Source organism: Panthera uncia (genome assembly GCF_023721935.1).
Source record: "Panthera uncia isolate 11264 chromosome A1 unlocalized genomic scaffold, Puncia_PCG_1.0 HiC_scaffold_17, whole genome shotgun sequence".
NCBI classification, from domain to species: Eukaryota; Metazoa; Chordata; class Mammalia; order Carnivora; family Felidae; genus Panthera; species Panthera uncia.
The window spans coordinates 41,534,963-41,548,105 of NW_026057577.1; positions in this window are offsets into that span (position 1 = coordinate 41,534,963).

Consider the following 13,143-nt stretch of genomic DNA (forward strand, 5'->3'; position numbering starts at 1 on the left):
AATATTTCCTCACTGAGCTGTGAGTCACACCTATGTTGTATCTATGGATCATTTAATGAACGAGAAACTGCATTTTAGCTTAAAGTTTGCTCCTGTGACTCAACGAGGGGTTGGGGAATGGACAAGAACAGAACCCAGGTTTCAAGTCTTTTCACTCAAAATAACCATGGGGGTGAACAGATGTTGGCAAGTGACAGTAAGCATCTTTGTTATATTTACAACATTCATTGGCCATTATTTTGAACTGTGAGAATTATAGAGAGAGGGAAGTAGCTTCTTTCCTAGAAGAACTTCCAGTTCAGTTTGGGAGCTTTGGCTCATAGGCAAAAACAAGAAATAGATGAAGCTAGCATATGCTAAGTGCCAAATAAAGAATCCAGACAGGAAGTTCAGAGGAGGGAGCTGTTGCCTAGGCTGAGGCAGTCAGGGAACACTTCATATAGAAAGACCTCAAGGGAGCTTTGAGGAAAGATAGAACCTGGATATAGAGAGAGGCATGGGCAGGTGATTTACAGGTTGAGAGATGTGAGGGGAGTGGGAGGTGCATGGAGTCTTTTGGGGGTGCCCCACAGGTATAACAACTGAGAGGCAAGTGCCACCTGAAGTGAGTTATTATTTTGTATTTTTTTATTAAAATTTTTAAAAATGTTTTTATTTATTTTTGAGAGAGAGAGAGAGAGAGAGAGAGAGAGAGAGGGAGAGAGAGAGAATGAGAATGAGGAGCAGGGGAGGAGCACACAGAATCCAAAGCAGGCTTCAGGTTCTGAGTTGTCAGCACAGAACCCATTGCAGGGCTCAAACTCACAAACTGAGATCATGACCTGAGCTGAAGTCAGCCACTTAACTGATTGAGCTACCCAGGCACCCCCTGAAGCAAGTTCTTAAAAATGCTTTAGAGCCTGTTTGATCAGGAAATGAGCTATCTTTTCTCTGAAATTCCTTGAAGTGTAATTTCTTTTGGTCTGAGGTAACTGACCCTGTCCAACGGACCCTTCTTTGTTATGATGACCAGCCCAAGCTTCTACTTTGCTGGTTGGATTTCTTTTTGGCACAGTTCTGCTGAGAGGAGCAGTCCCTCTCATTGCTTCCTTTTCTAAATGGAGAAATTGTTCATGCCTATAGGGAGTGGACCAAGGCAAACTGGGGTAGTCCAGTTTTGTGAAAATCAAAAGAAAGATTTTAAAGAGAGAACGGTCAACGGTTTTGACAGATGCAGAGAAGTCATGGAGAATGGGGTTCTGTGTGTCTGATTTTCTATGGTCAGTAAAGTACAATTACATATTAGTTTATTCTTGAATTAAGGTGATGCAGAGAATATGAGTCAGCCATTGCTAGCTGTTCTGCCTAAACTCGAATAACCTTTCCTATGATTCTTACAGTTGTTAAAAATTTTTTTTTTAAAAATTCCACCATTATCTATATTAATAAATTTAAATTCTGCTTTAAAAAATTCTTTTAATCTACCCTCCTTCAAAATGCATATATCTGATGCATGTGTTCTGTAGGCTTTTTATTTTGTTAAAGAGTTATTATAGCCTGTTAAGAAAGTAAGAAGTTTATTTCAACATTAGGCAGAATGGTGTGATTAATGTTAATATTCTGAAAGAAATTATGGAAAATGGTTTTAAGTTGAAGTATCAGTGCAACTGATACTAATTACTAACTTCCCAGTAAAGCTTATACATTTTTTTGCAGGGAAGTTGAAGGAGGCCTATCAGTGGAAGAAAGGACCCAGTTGATTTCCCAGTTAGAAAAAGTCCAGAAATGAATCAATGGGAAGGAGAGATGCTTTTAGTAGGGAAGTAAAGGAAGAGTGAAATGGACAGATTTCTTTGGGAGGGAAATATTTAATTGTAATGGAAGCTATTAAAGGAAAAATTGTTAATTTCAATTCAATACCAATATCACAGCAACTATATTTTACTTTTTGAAATATCCTGCCCCTGCCGTGTTAAGTTACTGTCCATAATCATGCATTTTTAAAAACATTGTTGTAATACGGGGTATGTAAAACGAAATATTCTGCCTTTGACTTAAGATGCACCTGATGTATGTGGATATTTCTATTTAGTCTTTATGAGTAACTTTCAAAGTTGCAATGTTATATTCCAGCACGGTTTCCTTTCCATTCCTGGATCTGGCCAGTGACTTCCATTTTTCTCTCTGATGATTGTCATCTCACAGCCCAGGGGCAGAGCCAATGAGAAGTTTGGGTTTAGGATCTTGAAAATAATTGCTTTTAGTTGATCTTGCCAGGGATATGCTGTCAGTGGGCATGCCGTGCCTCTGTCAGGCTGCAGAAGACCATTCAACAAGAGAAAAAGGCCTGTGGAGCATAAGAGAGAGGAGCTCTCAGGAAGTGGGAGAGGTGCTAAGATGGTGGGTGGTGGTGGTGGTGGGGATGATGGCTTCCTTTCTCATCCTTGCCCTGCCTCTCCTTTTCCTTTTGACTTTCTCTTTCTGCCTATGTTCAAGCTCTCTGCATCCCTCTTGCTTATCCTCTTGTGGTTCCTTCTTTATCTCTCTCCAGGGACTTCTGCCTGTGCTTGGTATAGTTCAGAGATTCTCAACCCCATTAATGTCTACCTTTTAAATACATATTTTGTAATGCCCCTTTTATTATCTTGAGATGAAATTTATAGGTCATTGAAGCACAAAACACATAACTAAATAATCAATATGAGGTTCTAACTATAATACAAAGAATAAAAGGAAATCAGTTTAAAATAAAGTGATGCGGGGTGGGGGGGTGCTTGGGTGGCCCAGTTGGTTAAGCATCCACATTCAGCTCAGGTCATGATTTCATGGTCCATGAGTTTAAGCCCCGCATCAGGCTCTGTGCTGACAGCTCAGAGCCTGGAGCCTGCTCTAGATTCTGTGTCTTCCTCTCTCTCTGCCCCTCCCCTGCTTACTCTCTGTCTCTGTCTCTCCCAGAAATAAACATACATTATAAAAACAAAATAAAATGATGCACACATGCAGATGCTCAGGCACAGCCATACTAGAAGTCTTACTGAAAGAGACAGATGCTTGTAGGTAGTGATAATGAATGTGCTCGGTTTTAAAGGAAACAGACATCATTTAACTGGATATTGTTGGCACTAGAAATATTTGACAGTGTGCAGTAAGGGCAAGAGAAACGCAACATCTTCTTTTTAAGGCATCTCTGGTTCCTTCCCATTAAATGCCAGTTGTACCCCATGGTTCATTATGACAATCAAAACTGCCCTGGTAACATTTTAAATACCTGTAGGGTGGAGTTGCACTTCCATTAAAAATCACACCTGTGTTGAAAGGAATACTAAATTCTGAGCTTATGAACCTGGGCCCAAGTCCCATTTTTCTGCAGCTATGTCTTGATGAACAGGACCAGTGGGGTTTTCATGGTTGCTGGAACTTTCTGATTGGTGTCTGGGAAGGGCTTTTTGAATGGGAACCAATCCTCTAGGGAGATCCTACTGATTTCTGTGACACAGTCACACAGTATGCTTGGCCTGGTGTGCATGCATCACCTCTTTTTTTTAGAAAGCAAGCCTCCTCTCTCCTTTAGCCATGAGGTTCTGGACTCCACACTAGAACTCTGAGGTACACAGTGCATAGTGCATAGCATGGTATGGGATTCCACACACAGTATCCTGCCCTCTGTGCCACACAGGTGGACTTACTACCCAGTCTGGGCCAATCAGAATCCTTCTTTGGGAGTTTTTACATCAAAATTGATGGAAGAGAATTCTCTCTGTTCTGGCCATGATGCTAGATGGTATGAGTTCACATGCTTCTAGAAGTTGTAGTTCTAGATTGTGGAGAGAGCTGGCACATGGAAGCAGAAATAGGAGAGATACTGATATCTGGTAGCAGTCTTTGAGGTAAGTAGTATCTCTGTCCCTTCCCCTCCTTGCCTATGCTAATTTGAAATGTATTTCTGATATGGGAAACCTACAGAATCCTGACTAACATAACTGCATTTCCACAAAATCCTGTCCTTATCCAGGACTCTAGTGGGATGCAGCTCTTCCAGAACTGTGCTGTGCCATTTGATAGCTACTAGTCCTGTGTAACTTTTTGTAAATACACTTCATTTTTTGGGAGCAGTTTTAGTTTCGTAGAAAAATTGAGCAGAAGGTTCAGAGATTTCTCACCTACCCCTGCCCCTCCACATGCACATCCTCCCCCAATATCAGTATTCCTCACCAGAGTGCTACAGTTGTCATAGTTAATGAATCTATAAGACACATCATCATCACTCAGAGTCCATAGTTTACATTACAGTTCATTCTTGGTACAGTTCAGTCTGTGGATTTGGACAAATGTATAACGACATGTCTCCACCATTATAGTATCATACAGAGTATTTTCACTGCCCTAAAAATCCTCTGTGGTCTGCCTATTCATTTCTACCTCTACTGTAACTTCTGGCAACCATGGCCTTAGTTTTGACTATTTGAAATGTGACTAGTCCAAATTGAGATGAAAGTGTAAACACACTGGATTTCAAAGACTTAGTACTAAAAAAAGTATAAAACACTTCAATAATTTTTATATTGATTGTATGTTACAATGATACTCTTTTGGATCTATTGGGTCAAATAAAATATACTGTTAAAATTGATTTGTTTCTTTTTCCTTTTTAAGTGTGTCTAGAAGAAAATTAAAAACCACATGTGACTTCCATCTGTGGCTTGCATTATAATTCTTTTGGACAACTCTTCTCTAGAATACCTACCCCTAACCCTTACCATTCCCCCATCAACTTTCCTAGTAATTGAGCCGACAGGTCAGTTTTGTAGACTTATATACAGAAGAGTTCCTATATGCAGATCTCAATTTAAAAGTATTATTCTGCTATTTGCATGTGAACTTTGGCTATGAGACTGGAGGGATTTCAGCTGCTAGTCCCTTACCAACACCTCTGTTTACAGTGATCAGCAGTGCCATGGCTTAACAATTCCAGCTAATGATACGCTGCTGGTTTCCAGCCAGTGCATAGTGATTTTTTCTATGAGAAGAAAGAAGCCTATAATCTTGTCCTTTCACTCCATTGACATTTATTAGTGCTTTTCAAAAAGGCAGTGACATAGATTAAGGAATTCAGGTTGCAGGTGCAGTTTCCACCATATTTTAGCTGTTGATGGAATACGAGATTTTATGTGGCTGTCAGCAACTCCAGTTTTGTCATTGACAGTAATTGTGGGGTATATGAACATCAGAGATCCCTAAATTATAGTTTGACACATTACACAAATTAGGTCTTGATTAGTCCCTGGAGAGGTTTCATAGTAATTGATTGAGAGAGGTGAACTGGCATACACACATACGTGTGTGTTCTTACACACATAGATACACAATATGTGTGTATGTGTGTCTGCATATTCTGAAATATTCCTCATTCCTAGGAAGTGATCAAGGCCCTATAAATGAACATGTAGGGTCTAGATTCTGAATTCACTAGCTCAGAGAATATTTATTGGGGTCACAAGTGTTTACTGAGGGCCTCCGAGCTAAGCAGAGTATACTAATCGTATGCTATTGATTATTTGGGAGCTACTGAGAGTAATAGTCACTACCAGAGAACTTACTGCAGGAGTCCACAGGACTCCCAACCTAGCAGGGAACGGGAAAATGCTGAAAGGTTTTGCTGAAGAATCATAGTGCAGTGAGAAGTATATGGAATATTGAGTTACAAGATAAGACCTGAATCTGAGTCCTAGAAACCATCATTCACTAGCTGCTATGACTTCAGGTATGTTCATTAGCATAGTTTCAAAACCTATAATAATGGTGTTAATAGCGATAAAAATAATAATCTTAAACTTGTAGGGTTGTTTAGAGGATTTGAGATGACATACCTAAGAACAATTTTATTAACACAAAAACACCTTTATAAATATTATCCTTTTATAAATTTATAATATAAATTTATAATATAAATTTATAACATAAATTTATATTATAAATTTTATAAATTTATAATATAAATATTATAAAATACCTTTATAAATATTATACCTTTATAAATATAAATCCTGATTAATAAATACTTTGGCTCTAGGGAATTGTTACTTATAGTTTATACATATAGGGTGGCAATTTTCAAAGAACAATTGAACATGAAATACATTAATAGTAAAATTCCACTGAAAATTTGATAGTTTTGGATTACTCTGAACACATTTTAGTTTAGGTTTTTAATGTAGCTTGTCATTATTTTTTAAAAAAAATTTTAAATGTTTATTTATTTTGAATGTGGGGGAGGGAGGGAGAGAGAGAGAGAGAGAGAGAGAGAGAGAGAATGAGTGGAGGAGCGACAGAAAGGGAGGAAGAGAGAATCCCAAGCAGGCTCTGCCCTGTCAGTGTAGAGCCCTATGTGGGGCTCGATCTCATGAATCAAGAGATCATGACCTGAGCTGAAATCAAGAGTCAGACACTTAACTGACTGAGCCAGCCAGATTGCCCTAACATGGCTTGTAATTCTAAATTGCCACACTGATTACTCTAGAAGATATGGGAGACTAGGATCATCAGTTTATCCTTGGGATGAACAAAAAAAGACTTTTCTATACAGTGTTTTAAAATGGACCCTGTCCTTTCTGTGATCTTCATAGATGCCCTAATGATAGTCCATAACTAAAACCTAACATCTTTTGCAATTTGCTTAGTAGATTCTATTAACTGCTGGGCTAGGCTAGACCAAAGAGACTGGTCCATGTTCAAGGATGGGTGAGAATGATGCCTTGGAGGTTGCTTTTACTTGATTTTCTCTATGGTGGATTATCAGCAGTATAAAGGATACATATAATATATGACCTGAGTGGATGTGGGTTCCATTGCTTCCTTTGTTTTTCATGGAGATGCCTTCACAATTTGTTGGCCTTGGCCAACCTTGATAAGTTGAAAGTTTGTCTGCTTGAAAGAGCACAGAATCAACTGCCTTTTATATCTGGCATCCATAAGTATCTTATTTGGGCATATAATGAAACCATTTGCCCTCCCTCTCAGCAAGCTGAGTCTCTGAAATCCAGGCTTTGGGGCTTGAAATTCTAACTGGTCCCGCACTGTGACAATATACTCTGGCCAGGCTATGGGCTACCTTGTTCTTAGAGGGACAGTTCTTTCATTAGCTGTGTGAATTTAGGGTATCTAAAACACATACCTGGGTTTATGGTCTACTTTAAACTCTGTTGTTTAGATGAGACAGGTAGAAACAATGTTAAACATTCAAGAATTCAGGATTTAATGGGGCGCCTGGATGGCTTAGTCAGTTGAGCGTCCGACTTTGACTCGGTTCATGATCTCACAGTTTGTGAGTTCGAGCCCCGTGTTGGACTCTGTGCTGACAGCTCAGAGCCTGGAGCCTGTTTTGGATTCTGTGTCCCCCTCTCTCTGTCCTTCTCTTTCTTTCTCTCTTTCTCAAGAATTAAAAAAAAGAGGGGCGCCTGGATGGCTCAGTCAGTTAAGCGGCCGACTTCGGCTCAGGTCGTGATCTCACAGTCTGTGAGTTTGAGCCCCGCGTCGGGCTCTGTGCTGACAGCTCAGAGCCTGGAGCCTGTTTCAGATTCTGTGTCTCCCTCTCTCTGACCCTCCCCCGTTCATGCTCTGTCTCTCTCTGTCTCAAAAATAAATAAATGTTAAAAAAAATTAAAAAAAAGAATTAAAAAAAAAGAATTAGGGAGTTAGTTCATTGGATTTACACTGTCCTTTCTCAGTGATCCTGTTTTAAAATATAATTTCCCCTGAGAGGGCACCAGCGTGTTATTCAGAATTAGTTTTTATCTGCTTTATTAGATTTCTTCCATAATGGGACCAAGGCTGTATAAGCACATTGGATCACTGTGGAATGAAATGAAGTTTAGAAAGGTGGGAGACTGGGCAGAAAGGGTAAATAGAGTTCACTACAAATATGTTTACGTCCTTTATGATTTTGTTTAGGGCCTGTCTAGCCAAGATGACTGCTTCTTTGGCTTTCTCTATAGTCAGTCTTGCATTTTTCCTCTAAAAGCAAACTTAGTGGAATTGTTCACAGTGGAACATTAGAGCCTGCTCTAGGCAGTGGCTGAACAGGTAGCCCCAGCTGCTGCCTCTCAGTCAGTCACTGCTGTCAGGTGCAGAGCAGCATTTCCATTGCTGAAGGACATCCTTTCCCAAATGGCTTGTTGGTTTTTAAGGAATAAAGGTTGGGTTTATATGTGTGCCCAGTTTGTCAAAAGTGGTTTAGGAATTCTCTCTATGCCTTGTTTCTCAGCAATGGCCGTGGATGAGTATTACTTCTTTCAAAGTGAGTTGGAGACTGGGCCCATGACTAGAAGAACTAATAGCCAAAGAACTTTGGAAAAATGTATAGATTATCTCCATATATCCATCCATCCATCTACCCATCCATCTATTCATCCATATATCCAGTCTTCCCACCTTACTAATTTCACAAGTGTTTATTGAATACCTGTTACTGTGCAGGGCACTGGTTAAATGCTATTGATCTAGCAATAAGTTAGATGTGGTTTCCAACATTAAGGATTTAACACAAGAGATAAAACTTATGTGCACTAAATTTACATATTCAGTGAGCATTCATTATAACCTGCTGCCCATGCAATATATCTTACCTATATTAAAACATTGAGAAGACACAGTCTCTGTCTTCAACAAGCTTGCACCGTGTGACTGGATTAGTTAAACAACCAAAATAACTCTGAATAAAGGCATATTATGATACAAGACATGAAGGAGACACAAAGATAATGCCTTGGGAATGCGCAGGAAGGTCATACATTTAGTTGAGCGGTACTGAGGGGAAGGGGAAAGTGAAAGTCTTGAAGAAGGTGAATTTGAGCTTAGAGATAGAAGATGGATTGGGTGAAGAGAGATGGAGTTACTGGGAGGAGCAAAGACATAGAAGCAGGGAATGTTTAAGGGAGAATGAGATTTCCAGTTTAAATGAATGTAAGAGTACAGAGATGGGAGTAGCAGGAAAGTGGAACATCTGGAATCATTGGAGATATGTTGAAGGTGGTCAAGTGGGTGAGTGACCTGAGAGGAGCTGAGAACTGGGAACTGGCAGCGACTCACAAAAATGAGGCAGAGGAAGTAGACATGGTAGGTGGAGAGATCCATTCAGGAAGCAGTTAAAATGGCTCTCAGAGAGAGGTAAAGCATGTTTAAACTCAAGAGGAGTAGAAAGAAGTTTCAGGTTTAGGGACCTTGCAAAATCTCTGTTATTTTGGCAACTAATTAGACAGTACATTTCCATAGCAATATTTAAAAAGAAGAACAGAAAATAATTATTGAGCTCTTTTTATGTGCCACACACTGTGCTAAATGGGTTTTCTCATTTAATTTTCATGGCAACTGTTTATGGTAGGGAATTTTATTATCTGCACATTGCTGATGAGGAAAAGGCATTTTCTAGAGGTTAAGGTACTGGTTAGGTCACTTAGCTTTACATGACAGAGTCTGGATTAGAGTTGCCATCAGTCAGCCAGCAGGCCACTCTGTGTCTCCAGGCTACAGCCCAATAGAACAGCCTCTTTTTTTGCAAACCTTTTTGCATATGGTTTTTATGCTCTCAAGAACAACAATGGCTTTGCACTAAATAAATATAAGATCAATGTTATTTTCCATATATAAATGAATATTTAATGGATGCTGTATTATTAATTTTCTTTCTATCCCTTGGAGCCAGACTGCCTGGCCTTGATTTCCATCCAGCTCTGTCAGTGACTAGCTGTGTGCTTTTGGGAAAGTCACTCAACTCCTGCGTGCCTCAGTTTCCTCATCATAGTGAATATAGTAATAGTACCCTCTTACAGAGTAGTTGAACAGATTACATGAGGCAAACCCTTTGAACGGTGCCTGTCACAAAGTATGTGCTATGTATAATAGTTATTATTATTGGATTACTTGGAAGTTGCTAATTTCTGCCTTGTCAGATTTTCCTTTTAGGGCCTGGCTCTGCTATCCTACCCCCCCACCTCTGCAACCTACCTCCTCCATCAGCTCTTATACAGGTCTCAGTAACTTTTCTGTTGTCGAATGTCATAAGAGCCCAGTTCTAAGGCATCTTGCTTTATCTCTTCCAAGGCTTTGCAGTTAATGTGGAGGCAGTCTGTTTTCACTGGCAATTGTCTGGACAATACAGTCAGACAGAAGTAGGTTCAAATGCTGGTTTTATCATTTAATCACTATTTGACCTTGGACAAGTTAATCATCTTCCCTTTCTTAATTAAAGCAATACTGGGTGATGTATGTAACCAGTTAACTTTCAAGGCACAGCCTTGATCCAGGAGAAGCTTATTTTTAGTAGAGTAAGAAAACAAACAAACAAACAAACAAACACAACAGGTGTTCCTGAGTAGAGGGAGAATGCAGGTGCCTTTTCAGGTTGTGGTCTCCTGTAGAAGAGAAAGGAGCATGGAGAATGATGTTTGGTAGTTTTCAGGGCCAGAACTTAGAGTTGTCTCATCACTTTGACTCACTTTGTAAAGACAGTAAGCATTTATTGTCACACTTGTAGGTTTTCAGGTTGGCTGCAGCCCCACTGATTTGGGCTTGGCTGGGTGGCTTGGTCTCAGGTCCACTCCCCATGTGTTCATCCTTGGGTTCAGGCTCAAAGGACAGAAGCTACCTGAAGGAAGCTCTTCTCAAGGTGATGGCAGGACCATAGGAGGTCTATTTATTTCCTAGGGCTGTCATAGCAAAATACCACAAACTGGGTGGCTCAAAATAACATAAATTGATTCATTCACAGTTCTGGAGGCTAGAAGTCTAAAATCAAGACATTAGTAGGGCCATGCTCCATCTAAAGGCTCTAGAGAAGAATTCTTCCTTGCTTCTTCCAGCTTTTGGTGGCTTCAGGTGTTTCTTGGCTTATGGCAACATAACTCCAAACCATCTCCATTATCTAGGTTGGTGTTCTCTGTAGGTCTGTGTTCTTTTTTGTCTCTTATTGGATTTTAGGGTGCACATTACTTCGGTATGATCTCATCTAAATCTTTACCTTAATTATATCTGTGAAGCCCCTATTTCCAAATAAGGTCACATTCTGAGGTTCCAGATAGACATGGTTTTTTGGGGGGACATTATTCTACTTACTACTAGAGAAGAAGACCAACCAGACAAGTGCATCACATGTGCTTATCATGGCTAAAGCAAGTCACATGGCTAAGCCCAAAGTGAAGGGGCAGGGAAGTAGAACTCACCCCTAGTGGAAGGAATTGCAGTCTCTTGGCAGAGGGTGTAGATATAGGGAGAGGTAAGGAAGTGGGCCAATAATTAAACCCATCACAAGAGCATAATTTGCTGTGAGCCCAGAAGTAGAGGAGATTGGTTGGTGGCTCTGTAATAGTCCCAGACCTCCACACCCTCCTCTGTGTAATGGATTTTTGGGGAAGTACATATCTCATGGGGATTATGAATATTAAGTGATAATATATGTGAGCTGCTTAGGACAGTATGTGACATATAGTAAGCACTAAATTAATGTTAATGATTATTGTCTTTATAGAACTTCCATTCCTCCTCTTCCATCTGCTTCACTTCTGTTTATTATTCTCTTTGTTTCCCCCCATCTTTTCCTAATTTTCATGAACACAATTAATTTCCATTTTACATAATTCACATAAACTAGAAAAGAAATTTTCCTGGTGATGAATCCTGTTACGTTAGAATTTAGAATAAGGAAGTCTCAATTATACGGAGAGAGAATTATTTAGGACATTAACTGTGAAGACAGTGCATAACAATGGGCAATTAACAAGGTAGACAAGTGCTTTGACCTCCTGCAAGGGAGGTTGCTGTGAGTGCAAGTATTTGGTGAGGCTATCACAAAAGGAGTGGGAATCAAGCTGAAGTATTACCTTTACTGAGCAGAAATAATCCAACTCAGTTTTGAAGCAAAGTTGATCAGATAAGGACAACATGGAAAAGGATGCTATGTCATCACCCAGGCTGGCCTCTTGGCTGAGAGTTAAGTACAAGTACCGTGGGAGCAATTATACTCTGTTTGGAATATGAGTTGTTCTATGCTAATGAGTCATATTTTATCATTTCCGGGAATTGATGCCAAGAAAGGGACTGTTGTCACATAAAAGCTTTTAATAAAAACTATTTATTTGGTGGAGTCTTTATGTTTCACTTTTGTACCAAAATAATTTCTGAATGATGATTCACTACCAACCTACATGGCAGGCACAGACGCAGCCAATGTGAAATGATGTTAACGCTCATTGTTTTCATTTTAAAGAGCTAGCATGCGGCTTTTGCTAAGGTCTCAGGATTTCTTGAGATTTCTATGAATGCAGAACTGCAATCCAGGCAGAGTGTTATGGGAAAGGATATGACTTTTTAAGGACTGCATGCTTAGTTGAAGTGCACAGGAAGCCCAAACACTGCAAATAGACCCAGGGACTCTTGGTTTTCTTTTGGCTGTGGATGATGTTTGTAATCCTGAAAACAGAGAGCAATTGTTTCTACTAGCTATATGAGTTCAAATTTCTGATTTGGTTTAAATGTAAACTTTTATGTTAAGATAGTAAAATGGGTTCCCCTGCAAAGCATGGAGCAGGCTTCCCCGTATTCAACATGCTTCTGTGCAGAGCAACAAACTCTTCTGGCCAAGAGAAGTGGGTGTGGGTTACAAACTTGAATTCCTTAGCTGAAGATGGAGAAAGGGCTCTTAGACTTTGAAGTGGGAAGCAGCCTCACCCAACAGAGGACAGAGCTGTAAGAAGCCCTTGCAGGAAGTTTTGCACATGTGTCACCTGGAGAGTGAGGGATCACCCTTCTGTCACTGATCTCTGGGACCAGGAGGTGATCATGTGCTTCTTGGTCCCTTGTCCACCATCCACAAGCCTGTGTGTGTGGTGTGGGGGGAAAGGGTGGGGAACAGAGGTGGGTGTGGATGTGTAAAATAGGGGATGGAGAGGAGCCTGGAATACCAAGACAAAGGGTAAGGTGTCCATGATCTGCTTTCCCTTGTGCTTTACTGCTATGTCAATGGCATTCAAATGCGTGCATTTAGCTTTTCCTTATTTTTTAAAAAAATTATTTATTACTTAATTTATATCCAAGTCAGTTAGCATATGGTGCAAGAATGATTTCAGGAGTAGATTCCTTAATGCCCCTTACCCATTTAGACCATCCGCCCTTCCA